The following is an 18,849-nucleotide window of genomic DNA, read 5'->3' as shown; positions in this document are numbered from 1 at the left end:
CTTATGGCTTCTCTATGTTAGTGGGAGTTTAAGCATATGCAAGCTATATATACAAATTATTCTGCATCTTGCGGTTTCAGCTTTGGCAAAAGATATGAATATAGAAATATGTATGTGTGTTCGTCCTCTGCCTAAGTGGATCATAAGCATGTGCTTCGTGCCTATATGCAATAAACTAGTGCAGGTCTGTGTAGCTTCATGAATGGATGGATATGTACTTCATGTATAAGCGTGGCTATGTTGTGCTGTCACTGATGAGGTCATTGGTTTCTGGTTCTCCAGTCAGTTGACCCGTTCTATCAATGTCAATTCCATATCGTCCAAATCATTGATTGGGTACGGTCTGAATCGTTGTCTAAGCAAATACAGTTTTTCACACCTGTGATACATTGATGACAGTGATGGGTTTAAGAGCGAGGAACATCTATCATTTCCTTTTCTTTGTGTATCAGGCCGTACGTGGGCATGAGGTTCAGATTTGGCCCCTCGTCTACAGTAGTGGTTATAGCTTTGAACAGAGTCACAGTCATCATGACAGCTGCTTTCAGGCAGTGCAACATTGTCAGAGCATTTGACAAGATCAAAACATAATAAGAAAAAAAGACAAAGATAGGCACCAGAATTGTCATGGCTCATCCAAGCCAGCAACCAAGAACAAAGAGTCCAACCACGGGTCATTCGTGATTCCTGCCTCGTTCTCCATGGTTACTCTGAGCTTATGCAAGTCGGCAACAGTCTGAGTCAGGGACCCATTCTCTGAATTGTTGGGAGGCGCAAATGTGAAGCACATGCTCCCTATCTTCTGGCAGACCCCTCCTTCCATAGATGCGGGGAGTTCGAGGATAAACCTATTCTGCACGGCTATGAACCTCGGGTCCGCAGTTCTCCCTTGATGGCACTAAAAGCTGATTCAGAAGAATTGACAAACAGCAGCAGTTCCTACCGGGTCACCCTGATCAACTTGGCATTTACCGAGTCCTAGGTGGTAGGAGGGATGAGAAGAAGGTCTATGTGTGACCAAACTGCTGGTACTGTTCAGGAATGCTCATTAAAGTATTTGATGATGCTGCTGACATATAACTGGACCGACTGGTCCATCGCAACAGTCCCTCCTGTCTGTGGTCAGACAGAGTCATTTATATGTCCATGTGCGATGCTAAAGGGGATGCACGGGCACAGGGCACTAGGGGGGCACAGACGAGGCTTTGAGCATTGGGCGAAGCGAGGATCAACTGTTCCCCAGGAATGACAAGGACAGGCACATGTAACGAATAAAACTTCACACACCTCGCCAGGCTGGAGTCAGAAGTGCAGCTGTATGCGTTGAGAGTGGCTGCAGTTTCTATTTGTGCCAACAGGCACTGTGCCATCACCCTTAGAACACAGAGAAAATTGGATAAGTGTCTGTATCTTATCAGGTCTCTTGGGCTCCTTGAGCTATGTTAAATGTTGTAAATATTTCTGCCACACATTTCCACTTTCTTGGTTTACACGTGCCCCTCATCCCTCCAGCTCTGCAACTCTTCACCCCTTGGTCCCATCGGTTATTTATAATAGCCCCATTTAAACTCAATTGGACTCTTTGCAAAAACCAAAACTTCTGCTGCTCTTTACGGTCTGTAGCTGAAAGTTCTTTGTCAACAGGTATGAAGGCATCATGAAGCAAGACACAGACAATAGATTCAAAGTTCAAAATAAAACTATTTATTAACTGAAATGTCAGGGTGGTTTAAGGCCTAACTTTCTCTATGCTAAGGTGGGATTTCCCTACCTGAACAAACTAAGGAAAGTCTGATTCAAAATCTGTCTGTGTCCAAAACCTATCCTTGCCCTCAAAACTAAAGCTAAACAATGTTTAGGGATATCAACAATAAATGAAATGCTGATCAACACAAATTTCTGAGCTTCTTCAAGCTTCTAGCTTCCTTTTCAGCTCCCCTTCCCCAAGGTCAAGAAAGTTCCATGAAAGTCTCAGGATAACCTTTCCGAAGTTCAAAACGTTTCCACAAATCCTTGGCTATACCTTCCCCAAGGTAACACAGTTCCGAAGAAAAGGGTCTTGAGGTTCCGTCCTCAAGACAGCATTAAAGTTCATAAAGTCTCAGGGTCCCCTTCCCCAAGACTTCAACTGGTCAACTTGGTTTCAGTCTTTCAATGCTTAACACAACTCCAGATCAACTTGACACTCCTTCTGGATTAAATTAACAGTTCACTTAAATCACTCCTTCTTGATTTATTTGAACAATGTCTTTAGCTTTCACAGTTGAGGGTTCCCTGGTCTAGGCGCAGTTGTCAGACCACACGGTCCACCCATTACAGGTCGCGCAACCAGGAACTCCAGGCTCTTCAGCCCACATAGCTTCTCCTTGTCGGCCTCTTGGCATTATATGAAGGTTCATACTCTGTTGGCTTCCCCTGGCTAGCCTCTTGGCCTTGCCACAATGTGTCATATGGCCTCTGCCAGCCTTTGGCCTTGCCGTACTGTTTTCATGCACGACATTTACTGCGTGGTGGTTTTATTGTTTCCGCACCTTTCTATCATGCTCTTTCGTAAACTACCACACTTGTTTTCTTATTTTGTATGTTGCTTTCAAATGGGCACTTTTCTATTTGTCTTTCATCAGATCATAGCTTTGCCCATACGGTTTTCATTCAGTTCGGTGTTCAATATTCGTGATTATCTATTTTGCCGCTTAGTTCTCATTCATCCAGTGGCTTTGGGTCTGTTTTACTTTGCATATGTAATTTGTTGCATTCAGCGTTCTATTTCATTCATTCAGCATTTGTCATAACCACACAGCCCCTAGGAGCTCCCCGGCTTTGAGTGACATTCCCCTGCATTCACCGGTCCTTGTGTTCCATTCGGGCAGCTGCGTCGCTCCACTTCTCCTCCACCGCCTAGCTTGCCAGTCAGCCGTGAGCTCCGCTCGCACGTCTAATGCTTCTCTCCGTTCGCCGGTAACTCTGCTTCCCTTCTGTGGATTCAGGCAGTGACTTTTCTTCTTTCTCCTTTGCATGCAGCTCCGGCTGCTCCTTTGTGACCATGGAGGCTCCCACACTTGAGGAATTCTGATGAACCAACTCACCCTGGGCTCCACAGGTCTTCTGGGTTGTCTGTCGGCATCTTGGGTTCCCTTCAGGTCCCACCACGTTTGCCTCCTTATAAAAAGGGTTCCCTGCTGGTCTCCCCAACACAGGCCTCCCTGTTGGTCTCTGTGTTGCTGGTTTCCTCCCTCCTTATACACCTGCAAAACTTGACAGGTTTCAGGAGTTTCAATTAGCATTGCCTGACTACAATTAGAGGAACATGCCTGACCTTTGTAGCATTCCTCCTCATCTCAGTACTAGAGTGGGGAAATGACCCATTGGTGTTCACTACTCCTAGACGCCTCTTCCTCGTCCCAGTATTGTAATAGGTTGAATGTGGGAAAATGAGGGGAGATGTCTTACAGTATCCCATAAAGGCCAGGGGAGGGTTAGGTTAGTTTTCACAGGGAAAAGGATGATACCATGTCTCGCCAGTGGGTAGCCTCTTCCCAATCCCCAAGGAACCTCCACCCAGGTGTTCCTCCCTCTCTTCTCCACCCCCAGGGTCAGGATCCAGCGATGGCCTTTCCCTGGACACCTGAGCAGAGAATCCAGTGGGGGTATGAGTGAGGATAGGATCACGTTTCTCACACATGTAAAATGGATGTTGTGACTCATTGCCGTTGGAACTGCCCTTGGACCCTGCACAAAGCTAGATGCTCTAGACACAGTGCATCTGCTAACTCTATTTTGTTGGGCATAAACACCCAAGGTATACCAGAAGCATGGGGCATGAGAGAGCATATATAGCAAAATCCTACATATCTCTCTCTCCTAATTCTCCTCATGTGGTTATACCAAAAATGATATGTCGCAAAACCATGTGCATCTACTTTTGGGTCTACATTTTCATCATCTTCATTGTTCAGGAAATCAGCATCAACATTTCTTTTTGATCTTAATAATATGTCCTCTGTTCATATGAATCACACAGTGTGGCCCATGGAAAAGCCACTCATTCCAGCGGCATACAAAGGTTTGGCTATAAATGCAGTCCCCAGGGAAACATGATGGCTTGTGCTGATCGGCAGTTTCCTTGCTGCTTCCTCCTATAGGCTGTTGGTGAGAAGACACAACCTGTGAAGATATAATTCTGACACCTTTGGTTAAAGCCCTAAGGTACTCCCTAATCTCCTCACCCAGAACCTTATGTACACCTGATGCAGTTTGTGCAGGTGAGAGCGCTGTGTATAATCTACGTCTGTCACAATCACGTGAGGGCTGAGGTGGTGAATCAGGTGAGGGCTGAGGTGGTGCTCTTTCCCTGGATGGTTCCTCAAATAAAATAAAACCAAAGGAAGACAGATCCACCATGATTTCCTTCATTAATTACACATCTTAGCCAACCAGATCTTAGGAACCCCATTTAGCCGTTCCAGGATCCCGTTGGCCTGCAGGTGGCACACTGAACACAACCTGGATTCCCAAGAGCAAAGTGATTTCTGAGAACAAGGGATTTAAAAAGTGGGTTGCATTGTCGGACTTCAAGATCTCACAAATTCCCCACTGTGGAAATACCTCCCTAACAAGAAATGTTGCTGTAGACTTGGTACCATGGTGTATGCAGGGAACAACATCTAGACAACAGGAAAATGGATGAACTATGACTATAAGCTACCAGTAGTTATTACATTTAACAAGCATATCAACAAAGTCTATATGGAGTTCCCTAAATGGCCCAAATGGCCTAGGCAAATTTCCCCTTACTAACCTCATGGTGTTTCCAGGATTGAATTCCCTATAAACTATACAGTTTCCTACAAATCTACTTACCTGTTCCTGGAGGTTTGGTATAAACCATTCCTCCTGGACCTCTACTGCAATTTGTCATTGAGAAGTATGCGACGAGTAATGTAACTGCTCTGGAGCCACAAGAATCAGTTCTAAAGGCATTACTACCTTCCCAGTCAGCTCCTGCCTCCACAGCAAATCCGTGGCCGTGAGGACACATCCTCTCTTTTCCCAAAGCTCCTTAAGTGCTTTTCTTTGCATTTCTATGATTTGAAACTTCAGTACTGCAGTTTATGGAGCTGGCAACTGTACTTGCTGGGACACGGTTTCCAGTTTCTGAGAATCTGTAAATGGAAAATATGCGTCTTCTTTCATTGCCCTCTCTGTGGCATCATTTCCATGTGCTTTTTAGTTAGTAAGGTTACTGTACGCAGTGCTTTGTACAATGCCTACCTCTGTGACCAGGGTTAAGGCTTTGTTTAGTCTGGAAAGCAGTGCAGCATGCTGGACAGGAGTGCTGTCAGATCTCCTAAACCCTCTTCTCTGCCACCTTGATAACCCTGATTGCACTATGGAGGATACATACGCATAGTCAGCACTTACCCCAGTTTCTGACTGACTGGGCACACTTGGACTCCCCACCTCCCCCCTACACTTGCCCCCCCCTCTCCTGCACTGTCAGTGCACTTGCACGGTCTGAATGTACCATGACTTGAAGATTGCCTATCTATCCTCCCTGTCCCCCCACCTTGCATGGTGGCACCTCAATGCACTTGGAAAAACTGCAGAATCATCATCAGACCTATTTGCTGTTATCTACACTGTTAATTGTATTATATGCACTTACTCTGCCTGTGCAGATTTGTATCATTCCGAAATTCAAGGACTCTGAATGACTGTTTTTCCCCTTGTTCCCTCCCTCCTTGAGCGCTTTACAACACTTGTGTATAGGCGATTTACAAATAAACATTACCATACCATTAATATACCAAATACTATCGCCTTCCCCTTACTCATTTCTAGCGCCTCTGTAAGTGCCACTAGTTCCGCCACTTGTGCAGAGTAATGCAAAGGCAACAGTGTCTTCAGTCTGACCTAGCAGTCCCCATCCACAAGGCCCACAATGGCTGCACCTGTATGCCTCTCACCAGGATCCTGATTAATTGTTTAGAACCCATCAACAAAAAGTACCTCACCTCCCTCCAAAGCATCCTCCTTAACACTCGTCCTCTCTACCTCATAACTTGCACAATCGTGGACAATGTCATTAGGTTTCACTGGCTTGGCTACAAATGTCGCAGGATTGACTAGGTGACACCGTAAGGGATGTATCGATGCATTCGATAAAATATTCTCATACTTCAAAACTCTGTAGGTTGTCAAAGTCGACTTGACTTTTCCAACATCGAAAAGACTGCATGTTCCACGTACAATGTGTGACGCATCAACCATGGTTCGTCCCACAAACTTGGCCTGGGACCCTTCCCATGTGGCCAGGGAAAGGCAGACGCTTCCTGTTCCTGACCCTGGGGATGGTGTTATGCAGGACGATCACGTGGGGCGGAACAGGCCAGGAAGACTGGGATATCCCTTTATATAATTTTCCACATAATCCCACCTCATTGATGGCAATTTTCCAAACAGAAGAAGTAAAGAACTCTATGTTTTCTAACAGGGACTCAAAGTAGTGGAACAAATAAGAGGGCTGAAGAACAATGCAGGCCTGAAGGTCAAGCAATTAGTCTTAACAACTCACACTTGAGGGAGGCTGAGAGGCTTAAAAAGCTCCCTCATGTGCAAACCATTAGTCGTAGTTGGAGGAGCAGTAGCAGTTCTAGCAGCCGCCAAAGTAGCTGGGGCAGGAGAAAGTGGCAGAAGAAATCATGTTGCTGGCAGAACCCACAGAAGTGTGATGAAAGAAAGGATGCTGGGATTTTCCATTAGCTTATTCCAGTTACTAATCCTGAGTTGTTCATTTTCCCCCAAAGTCGTGATCGCAGAGGTTGTGAAGCAGAAATAGTAAGGTTTGAACGCTTTTCCTCATGTGGACCTGATTGCCGAGCTTTCACAGCAAGAGGCATGCAGCAGACCATGCCTGGAGGGTGGAGTGCTCCAGGTGGTCATGGTGAGCCAAACTCTGTGCCTGTGTGGAGGGACCGAAGGCAACTTGAGGAAAGAAATGTGCCTGGTGGAGAAAACACACGTAGCAGATGTCCTGCAGCATGTGAGAGGCCGAGGAGACGGTGAGTGGTCCTGCGTGTTCTCATGCCTTCAGGCATTGCAGGCGGGCAACTGTAACCAGTTGTTTTTCACTCACGAGCGAGTGAAACTGAATGAAGCTGACCGGGGCATGTCAGACAATGGAGTGCAACAAGTGTAACACTTGCGTATAGATGAATGTGCAGTGAAAGGAGAGTTTTGAACATTACCAATTTTAAAAACAGCCTTAACAGCATTAATAATGGGCGCCTGTACCTAAAAGTGATTCCAACGCAAAGAATAAGCCTAAGTAAAGCCACATTAACATTGTATCCTCCCGTGGCCTTCTTCCTGCTCCCACCTGTGAGGCTAAAAACCTCTGGGTCATCTTCGACTCCACATTCTCCTTCTCTCCTCACATCTCTGACGTCTATAAGAAGTTACACTCCCACAGCTGTACCTCCTGAGAGGTATTCTTCCTTTCCTCTCCTTCCCCCAGAAGCTCACTGTCTCCAGAGCTCTGGTTCTCTCTAAGCTGGACTACTGCAACAGCTTCTTTCTAAATCTGCCTGCCTCTACTCTCCGCCCTCTGCAATTTATCGAAAACAGGACTGCGAGACTTGTCCTTGGCTTCAAGCCCAGGGATGGTATCTCTCCAGGACTGAAATCTCTGCACTGGCTCACAGTGGCTGTGATGATTAAGTTCAAAACCCTCTGCATTGTCCACAGGACCTTCTGGGGTCTGGGGCCTCAATACCTTCAACTCTCTCTTCCTAAATACCTTCCCTTCTCGAGTTCTTCGCTCATCCGCCTCCAACTCCCTCAGGGTTAGTCGCTTCTCCAAGCAGCGAGTTGGTGGTAGATCTCTTTCTTCAGCTGGGTCCTCCCCCTGGTACAGCCTCCATGCCTCTCTGAAAATCTAGGAGAAGCGGCTACAGTTTCGGAAGCACCTGAAGACCTTCCTCTTTGCTTCTGCTTTCTCTCCTACTCTCCCCTGCTGAACTCCTGGCTGAAACTGAAATTGCACTGGTCACCTGGCTACCCTCTGTTCTCTGGCCCAGGGGCCCTCCCCGCCAGTTGCACACCAGCACTGCCCACATGGCATACCTTGCACTCGGGCGGTTTCCGTATCCCTACAGCCCCGCCCTCAGCACTTGACACCTAATGTCTGCACTTACCCTTGCACTTGCCACCAGCTGGCCGCACTTCTTATTTAATGTATTTATTTATTTTACTGTTTATCCTATGTACTGTACTGCACTGCCGCTCCCCCTTTCTCCTCACACTTTTTCCCTTCCCCCATCCCCTGCACTTGCGCGATCTCAAAGTCACCTGGCCGAGTAAGATTGTTGTCTCTGTCTTCCCTCTGTTCCCCCTCCCTTGCCTCGTTGTGCCTTAAAAGACTTGTGTATAGACGCGTTATGAATAACATATCATATCATGTCAAACCAAGTGTTAAACCTCAATATTATGCACCAAAGAGAACAAACAGGCATTACCTTAAGCCCAGAGTTGAACAAGCGCTGCCCTCAGTCAGAAGAAGCTAAAGTAAAGGTTTCTGTGGAACTAACTGTTGCTACCGAAGGAACAAGGGCTACTAGAACATCTTTAAAGGTAGAGAGCCTGTAAATGAATGACTAATATGTAAAAGAAACAGCAATTAGTCATGAACTCACATTACCAAAACTAATAGAGGTTGAAGTGAAAGTATTTGGTTGGTGGCTTGACAAAAGAGCAGAGTGGTTGAAAAGCGCCCTAGAAGAAAGTTGGTGTTAAGAACATTGTCTAGCAGAGTAACAAGGAAATGTATATGAATCTTGTCTTTGTTACCAAAGTTGTGAAGAATAGTTGAAAGCTCTTTTAAGTGAAGACGTGTTAAACTTTAGAAGTGTAAGTGGAACTAAAACTTCAGAAACAGTACAATTGAAAACACTGTGAAGCAGAGATTTGAAACTGCACAATGTATCCTTGAAGGAGTTAGGTCTGGCATGAGAGGGCACCAGGCAGAAGAGGAAGTAGAGGACAAGTGTATAGTGAAAGTGCTGTGAAGTCTTTCCCAACCAGAAGTTGTTGTGTTTCATGGTGCTAAAAGAGAAGCACTGTGAAAGGAATCATTGGTGTTTACAGTGCTAAGAAAGAGGCTAACAAACTGACTTTGACAAGAACTGTGTTGGAACTCTCTTTCAACCCCATATTTCCTTGCCGTTTTGTGCTGTTCCACGGACATTGACTTCGACTTAAAACCTGGGGAGGGGGAATTCTCCCAGGTTATAATCAAGGACTTTGAAGGTGTTGTAAATACAAATATTGACACTGTGACTTGCCATATATTTTCTTGTTTATGTTTATGTATAGATGTGAGGGGCAAAAATGTTATGTTAGAAACTTTCCCTTAGTTTATTTAGGCAGGGAAATCCCTGTTAGACTAGGGCAAGCGAGGCATTTGGTTGACAGTTTTAATTTAATAAAACTGCATTGTTTGACAAATCATCTGACAGTTCTGACCCCTCACAAATGACACTTAGCAACCCATGGTAATGGTTGAAGATGTTTGAATTGCAAAAGCCGCTGCCGCTAAACCTTGCTCAAAAGCGAACTGTCCCTGGATCACTGGGTCAGGAGTACAGTATAGTATTCTAAAGGTGCATGGTCTTGTGATGTTTGCAGGGTCAAGACCGCTGTCATCACCTGTCTGTTTGAGTGAGAAAACAAATAAAATGGTTTCTTGTTATTCTGGATCACCAAGACTGGAGCATTGCTGTTCATGGCATTGAGTTACCAGAAGCAAGTCACCATTTCCCCAGACCATTCTATCAGACCTTTCACCTTCTGCGCTTCTTTAAGTTACTGCAGTAAGGGCCTCACGTAACTAGAGTAGTCAAAGATCCAAGATCTACAATAGTTACATAGTCTGAAAAACTGCTGCATTTTTTTCATTATTTTTAACTGCGGTGGCTCACTGTGGCATAACACCTTCCTTACTGCGGGCGATTTCACCTGCCACAGATATACTACCATTGCCTGGCAGTACTGAAATTTTTCTTTCTCCACGTTGTACCCCTTCTCCACAAGCAGGGTGAGGAGCATTATTGAATCTCCTCGATACTGCTCTTCTGAAGTGCTACAGACTAGGAAATCGTCCACGTACTGGATTACTGTACTGGACACATGTAAATTCCCCAAATCCATTTGAACCACCCTGTTGAAAACACTTGAAGATTCACAATGCCCATGGGGCAACCTTGTGTGCTGAAATCTCTGACCACGATACACAACCACTGCGAGGAAACAAAGAAAAATGAATTTGGAAATACACCGTGGGTAGTATTGAAATGGTCTGTTCTCAAGGGTTCTCAAGGGTGTGTTCTCAAGAGCCTCAGGGAACAACGCTAGCATGTTTCGTGTGAATTAAGCGGGCAAAGACATTCTCTAGGCCTGCATATAAAATCAAAGATATATACGTATGAATCTTTATATAATAGTGCAGTGGTTGTTGCACTATAGTTAAGATAAGTATCAAGTTCCATAGGAAACCTGAAAATTAAATTGCTAATAACTTTTGATTTGCATGATGGATGTGGCTGATATTTTGCAGAGAGAAAGTCTGCTGTGGGCTCTACAAGAATGGAAATCATGGGAAAGATGTGTTAAATTGTTAATAAGAAAGCAAAAAAACACAGTTTTAGTCCTACTCCCATTCATTTCCCCATAGAGAAAAAGTCAACATTTCTGTGCAGCACAGGTACGAAACAAATTGGGCACAAAGCGTTGACTCGATTTCCGTGAGGGTTCTGGGGTTTCTCGCTCCAGAAGTCGTTAAAATATTTGACGCTGAAGGGGGTGCCCCCTTTCTCCCAAAATCATATCATGTCATCATTGTGGTCATATACTGTGCAGCAGGGGGTGCATAGTTAAGGTGAACTTGCTCGAAATGCGATTGCTGAATTTCAGGGGTTTTGTTGCGTTAAATCTGATCACCTGAACTCTCTCTTAACCAAGGATTTTTTGCCGCCCTATAGTTAAGGTGAGTCAGACTCCCATAAGAACCTCTTAAAATTCTATTGTTGATAACGTTTGAAACCAGTAACGGATTAGGCTGAAAATTTGAAAGAGATTAGGGACTTGTGTGCAACACTCACCCCCACCCCTCCCTCCACCATACCCCAAACTGCAAAGTTTGGTAAAGGTTTGTTAAAAAGATATTACGAAGAAACAACTTTTTTTTTCTCAAAATTCTTTTTTAGAAAGGAAACAGCCACCATCTTGTTTTTCTCCCCAATGCGAGATATAGACGTGGATAGATATAGCCGAGGATATGAGAAAAGGAAATGTAGGAAAAAAGCTATCTGCAGTTCAAAAAACATGCAAATGCTATCAGTCTAGAGGTGAGGGGGTGGCTAGGGGACACCAAGTGAAATTGAGAAGTTAGAGGCGGTCTAGGGACTGAGTTTGCAACACAAAGCTTTTCTGTAACCTCAGCTATATCCACAAAAAGCCTACATCTCAAAGCAAACTGCGTCACAGAAACAGCCTGTGTGGTGGGGAGAAAGGGAGAGGGCAGGAGAGGTAAGGAGGCCATCTGGGGGCTGGGGGGGTGCTGGCACAGACAATGGGTGCACTTGGTGAGGGGCAGAAATGGAAATTATTTTCTTTTTTGGCTGTTTTTCCCAATAACGGCGGCTATGAAGTAGTAAAGACAGCAGAGGGTATGTGTAGTTCAGTAGCCACTGTTTTTTTCATTGGGGTTAAAAATCACTGGCCTGGTCTCCCTTCCATGCAGTAAACAGGACAGACACTGTTTAGCTTCAAAAGGAGGAAGGGGTCAGGCCATGTTGCATAATAAATGAGCCAAAGTTACAAGAGAAACATGCTTGAGTAGGGTCAGTTATTTTTTTAAACCCTGCTACTGTCAGTCCTTGAAGGTTGTACACTCAGAAACAATTGTTTTGCCTTTCGCTAAATTGCATTCTGGTATTTGTAGTCTCCCAGTTAAGGTTGGGTATAACATAGTTCTACAAGGATTTATGTATTTGAGTGAGACTATGGTATGAGTACTTTTCAAGTTAAGTTTATAAAGCACAGTATTGTTGAAAGCCAGACATGGTGGTGAGGAGGGAAAATGATGAGTGAGCAAGTAAGTCATGAGTATTTGCCTACGATGTGGCAAGAGAGTTTGCAATCCTGGACACTGGTGCAGTTATTTTCCTCTGATTGAGGCTGCTTTTCAGGACACAAGTAAAGGATACATGTGAGTGGACAGACTAACTATTCTTCAGAGGGCGGTCGCAACCCCTTGTTTTTTTTTAGGTTGGCAAGCGTGCTCAAATATATGGCTACCAGGATTTAACTCAGGTTGTCATGTCTCCATTGCAGAGGCTTACTCACAAGACCACAATCACTTGTTTCGTATTGGGATTTTGTTTACCAGGGAATATTTCACGACAGATTGCCGAGTCTAAAATGTGAGTACCTTTTATACTTTGCCAGCATATTTATTGGAACATTTCCTCTCCTGTTATTTTTCTGGTGTTCATTACTTTTTCTTAAAGTCCAATGCTGTTTTATCTTGCACACTTTCTTCTAAGGAGAAGGTCTAATGAACTACATTTGTATATTAAGATATATGTTCACTTACTGTGCATATATTCATGGGTGCCAGCTTTTGATTTTCGCTATGGGGCAAATGTACCTGGGCATATGTTATTCTTGCAGCTGATAATTGTTTCTCTTTTCCATGCTGCTTAAATGCTGTTAGTTGGGGTCGGGCGATGTATCACAACAGTCATCAAGAGCCATAAAACAAGGTGCTTGTAGCATGCTGATTAACCAGTGTGTAATCCTCAGCAAATAATGTAATCACACTGCGAGTTGCCTAAAAACATTGTGAGTTCTGAAAGCCTGCAATCTTTTAGACATCATAAAAAAAATTATATTTTTACATCTACAGTGGGTTTCCCATCCATGCAGTAAACGGGACTGACCCTGCTTAGCTTCAAAGCGAAGAAGGTGCTAGCCACTCTAGGCCATGTTGCCTAATAAATGAGCCCACATTACAAGACCACTTAGAGTAACATGGCCTGAGGGGGCCACATCTTTCCTCACTTTGAAGCAAAGCAGGGTCGATCATGGTTCCTACATGGATTGTCAAACTATATTCGCATAATACCATCTGATTATAAACATTGGCCTAAGCGCATTCGCATTTGTACTGAAAAACACGTTTAAACAGACCTGAATAGAGTTGACTTTGCCGCCATCTTAGAACCATCCGCCTTATGTCAACATTGATGCTGCTGAGAGCAGAATGTTTGTCTTGTGCTAAGAAACCTTGGAGCCAAAGTGAACCTCAATTCAATTGTTGTCTGCACCAATAGCTTCATCCTTATACAAACACTGGAACTGAATGTTGGACAACTAAAACTATGTGCCTTTGCAGAAATCCATTGAATTTATTTCTTGAAACTGGACTTACTTTAAGCTGGAGAACCAACATGACCAGACAGAACAAAGTTGTAACCACTGTTTTTTTTTAGTCTGGAAACATTTGAAATATTCAAAGACAATATTGTTGTATTTGTCATGTGAACTGGGCATGAACCCTTGTAAGATATTAACTTGGAGAATGGCTGGATGATGTGGCTGGGACTGTGTATAAACAATGCATGCTTCGTGATGTCCAGCACTCTTCCCTCACGGTGTCTGCTGGTACACACTGCAAGGCGCTTGAGAGCCAGATAGCTATCTGTACTTTGATTACAAAGTATACTTATAACTCTGAACTCGTGAGTGGCGTATTTCATTTTGGTGGTATTAAGCCTCGATATTCCCTTTGGTCTTTCAGGATGGGAGACAGTGCATGGTCCAGAATGCTGTGTGTTTTCATAGTTTTAAATAACTCATAACACACAGCATGCACATTTATTGTAAACGTTGCTACTGTCAGTTCTTGAACATTTTGCATTCAGAGACCATTTTCTTGCCTTTTGCTGAATTGCATTATGGAAATTGTAGTCTCTCAGTCAAGTTGGGGGGAATAATACCACAATTGTACACTTTTTGTATAACATAGTTCTATGAGGATTTATATATTTCAGTGAGACTATGGTATATGTACTTTTCAACTTATCTTTATAAAGCAGAGTATTGTTGAAAGCCAGACATGGTGGTGAGGAGGGGAAATGATGAGAGTTTGCAATCCTGGACAGTGGCACAGTTAATATCACCTGAATGTGGCTGCTTTTCAGGGCACAAGTAAAGGAAACGTGGGTGGACAACCCAACTTTTTTTTCAGAGGGAGCGGACGAAACCCATTGTTTTTTTTTCAGGTTGGCAAGCTTGCTCAAGTAATTGGCTACCAGTATTTTACTCAGGTTGTCATGTTCCCAGTGCAGACGCTTACTCACAAGACCACAAGCACTTGCTTCATATTTTGCCAGTATATTTATTGGAACATTTCCTCTCTCAGGTTATTTTTCTGATGATCGTTACTTTTTTGAAAGTCCACTGCTCTTTTGTCTTGCACACCTTCTTCTACGTAGAAGGTCTAATGAACTACATTTGTATATTTCACTTTAAGAAATATGTTCACTTATTGTGCTTGCAGTTGGTAATTTTTTTATCTTTTCAGTGCTGCTTGAATGAGGTTAGTTGGGGTTGCGCAATGTATCACAACAGTCAAGAAGAGACCGGCCATAAAACAAGGGGCTTGTAGAATGCTGCTTAACCAAAGTGAGAGATCCTCAGGAAATCATTTAATCTAATTCTGCATTGCATAAAGCCATGGTGAGTTCTCAAAGCCTACAATATTTTATACATAACAATACCACTATCAAAACAGGTCAAAGTCAGTTGTGTGATTGATGGACATCTTTGAGTGATGGGTTAAAATATAGAGTGACCGTGCCCGCCAGCCATGGATGATGGCCCTGGCTAATGGTCTGGTAGTGTTCTAAAAGGATGTTGAGGGGAGCAATACATTGCAACAAAATCTTTGAAATTCAAGGAAAAAAACTTGAGTTGCAGGGACGTTAAGGTGAGAATTTAACGCAACAAAACCTGTGAAATTCCGTTAAAGCCACCTTAAATGCGTGCCCCAAGTTGTGCAACCTATGCCCACAATGATGACATCACATATGAGATCACTGATGACATCACTGGTGCCATCACAAACACAAAAGTCAATGTATTAAAAAATTGGATACTATTTAAAGATGACTCTTACCTTGTGTGTTTTATTTCAATGTTAACATGTTAATCACTTATAAACGACACACAGAAAGAAATATGCATCTATGTACATGATTTAAACCGTTACGTACAGTGTCAAGGGTATAAATCCATCGCTGTTCAATACGGTGTTCAATACGGTGTTCACTATTCTAAATTGAAACATAAGGACACGGACATGAGATGGTTTATACTTCAACATGGTAAACCAAATATGAGAGGCGGCGATATGGGCAAAATATTACACCGTATTGAACAGCAATGGATTTATACCCTTGACACTGTATGTAACGGTTTAACTCTCAGTTGAGTGGAATGCCCTTATAACAAAAAATTAGGTACTTTTGTCCACCATCTGATATAGATAACAGATAAGCCCCTCTGATTTTCTGTGACTATCTGTGACTTTATATAACTTCTTCCAAGTAGCCCGTTAATATGGAGGATCTTATATTGATTGCATTTTTCTTTTCGCATACACTACTCTTAACTAACACTGATTCCGATTGAGTATGAGTCCTTTTTCTGTGACTGATATGATTTTGGGATGGAGTCCCTTCTCTATGGACGCGTGTTATCCGCGTTGGTCACGGCGACTGTGCCTGCATTGCTTAGCAAAATGTATGAATTATTGGCACGGAAGAAGCTCCGTGCTAGTACTCGCGGGCCTTTTGTTTGTGTGTGCGGCGTGCCATCTACGTGGGTTGCGGTGGCCGTGCCTGCACTTTTAAACAAACACTTTTAAATAAATGTGTTTGTACGTTTGGTACGGAAGAAGCTTTAGAGTACTTCTGGCTCTGCCCCTTTCATTGCATCCCCCCCACCCTCACCAACCTTTTTTTGGCTGGTTATTACATACAAGTACTTCTACATAAGAAGGTTGTCCACGCTTATGGGGACATAACACGATCGGTCGTGAAAATGCCAGTAGTAGTTGAAATACATCATTAGACTTCTATAGATATTGGCAGTTGGTTGTCTATGCATAGTTGTTTTTGCAGCCTGCAACCTGCACTAATTACGGTGGCGCACTGGGTGTAGTTAGTCGTTACAATTTTTTAACCTATTTTGACTCACTGCCACATGGCGGTGATGCAACTAATGTACATCCATTTTAATTATGCACTATTTCCAGCAGCCTTGTGCATCCAAATTACGAAGACGGTTGCTGGAGAATAGGCAGAAAGATTTACAACTATTACACAGCCCGTAGACCCTTAATGGTGAGTGCAAAGAGTTTTTTGCACAATTTTTTGCTACTTTTCTCCTGGACCATGATGAGAGAACACTAGATGACATACACGATACATTATATAATAGAATGCTCTGGCTTTTACAGGTCTGTGGAGCCAAAAATCTTAAAATTCTTGATTTTTGAGAAATTTGAGTTATCCGACGGGATGCTTATCAGCGAAGAACTATAAATCAGATATCTTTTGACTATATCATCATGTACTATCAAAGAATTGTTTTACTGATACAGAGAACTAAGATGTTTCTCTGTTTGTTTCACAGGGTCTTGATTATATCATTGATACCGTGAAACATTGATTCCGCATACTTAGTCGCCTACCTGTGAATTGACACATAGGGTTGAGTAGGTAGTGATGTTGAGATGCTATACACTTGACAATAATAGTCACTCTAATTAAAAAAATATGGGATGACAACGGACACTGATGGCATTTTATGTATATCGTTTTTTAGATTTGACAATTGGCGTATATTGTTCCAAAACACAAGGGCAGACACAATTCTCTGCGCCTTACGTCCTGAAGAAGGTCTTAAGAATGAAAACCAGCAATTTCTGTTAAATGTGGACCGAAACACGTGTCAACGACTATACAAGATATTCTGGTTGACTGTTTGACCAGACAAATACGACACCTGAAAGCAAAAAACTGGGTAGATAATACCTTGATTTATGTCTTCAGAATTATATGTATTAAGTGAACAATACATTATGTGGAAAGAGCCACATTTGTTTTTTTAGGGAGAATTTTGTACGAATGGGTGAGTTTTGAATGAGAGAAGTATAGATGAAATATATGATGATGAATTGTGATTTATGATTTTAAAACATTGCATATAACATTTAACTATGTATTTATTGAATACATTTGTGATACTATGTTTTAAAAAATACTTCTGTGTCATCTCTATCCATTGGTCCAACCTTGTTTTTGTAAACCCTCTATGATAACACAAGCCAGTGGATGCCCGAAGGCAAGTGCTGAAATGGGGCAGAAGCCTGTGGGCGATTGAGCGGCAGGCCGGGACACAGAAGAACACATAAGGGCCCAGGCCACCAATCTCACTGACTGTGGGGTGTTAGCACAGGAGTGAGAGGGGAAAGGAGGAGGCGAAGAGGAAAGTCTTGAGGAGCTTCTGGAATTTGAGGAGATCCGGCTCAAGACAGAGAGGAATGGGGAGGTTGGTCCAGAGAAGGGAGCCAGCTGAGGAGAGAGATCTGCCACCAGCTTGCTGCTTAGAAAAGCGCCTGACACGCAGAGAGTTGGAGGCGGAGGAGCATTAAGATCTGGAAGGAGAGTATTTGGTGAGAGCAAGTTGTAGATAGATTAGTCCTCAGTCCCAGACAGCCTTATGGATGATGCAGAGGGATTTGAATTTGATCCTTACAGCAACCGGGAGCCAGTGCAGTGATTTTAGGGCTGGAGATGTATATGTCCCTGGGCTTGAGGCCAAGGATAGGTCTCGCAGCCCTATTCTGGACAAGTTGGAGAGGGTGGAGAGAGGAAGATGGTAGATTAAGGAAGTAGTCCAGCCTAGAGAGTACCACAGCTCTAGAGACATTGAGCTTCTGAGGAAAAGTGAGGAAAGGAAGGATACTTCTGAGGACGTGGAGTTGAAAATGGGCCTTCTTGGCAAGGTCCAAGATGTGAGGGAGGAAAGAGAGAGAGGAGTTGAAGATGACTCCAAGGTTTCTGGCTTCAGATGCAGGAGAAGGGGAGAGCCCATGGAGGGTGGCCAGAGTGAAGGGAGGAAAGAGGAATTGGGAGTCATCTGCATAACACTAGAAGTGAGGGGAGAAAGTGGAGATAAGGTGAGCAAGCGGAGCATGATAGACGTTAAAGAGCCAGGGTGGGAGGCCACCAGGGGGCGTGCTGATGTTGGCAGCTTGAGCCCATAGCTCCTCACTCACCCGGTCTGAAGGGGATCAGAGCCCCCCTCTTTGAGAACCCTCCAGAGGGGAAGCAGCATAGCCTTCCGTGGGGCAACACCCAGGGCACATTGCCAGGCAGTTTGGGTCAAATCGGGCCAGCACAAAGAAAGTTACTTGAAGGAGAAGTGCTCCCAAGCGAAGGAGGAAGAGGTGCCCGCATCGCTGCTCCAGCCTGCAGAGGCATACTGGGACCTTAGCCACAGCACCACTTTGAAACTAGGGCCCGGGCAGAGCGGCAGTGAGGGTGATTGCCCCTGCAGGAGGGGCTGGGCTTCCCCCAGCGAACTGGCTGGGAGTGTTGAGAGGGGGCTGTTGTGGCCACCGAAACACAGCGGCATGGAATAAAGCGAGATGGGGGAGCTCCCCAGCTTGCAGGTGGCACTGAGGTGGGTGAAACAAACTGCGAGGTGTCTAGCCCCCCC

General features: G+C 44.0%; 1 protein-coding gene across 12 annotated transcripts in view; it reads right to left on the bottom strand.

The window, feature by feature from the left end:
* Positions 1 to 18,849, bottom strand: part of PROM1 (prominin 1) — a 922,577-nt gene that overhangs the window by 322,428 nt on the left and 581,300 nt on the right. The window lies entirely within an intron of this gene.

The sequence above is a fragment of the Ambystoma mexicanum genome, chromosome 6q (genome assembly GCF_040938575.1).
Source record: "Ambystoma mexicanum isolate Mex_15411 chromosome 6q, UKY_AmexF1_1, whole genome shotgun sequence".
NCBI classification, from domain to species: Eukaryota; Metazoa; Chordata; class Amphibia; order Caudata; family Ambystomatidae; genus Ambystoma; species Ambystoma mexicanum.
Note: the sequence above shows the minus strand (reverse complement) of the source record. Positions and strands in the feature narration are given on the sequence as shown.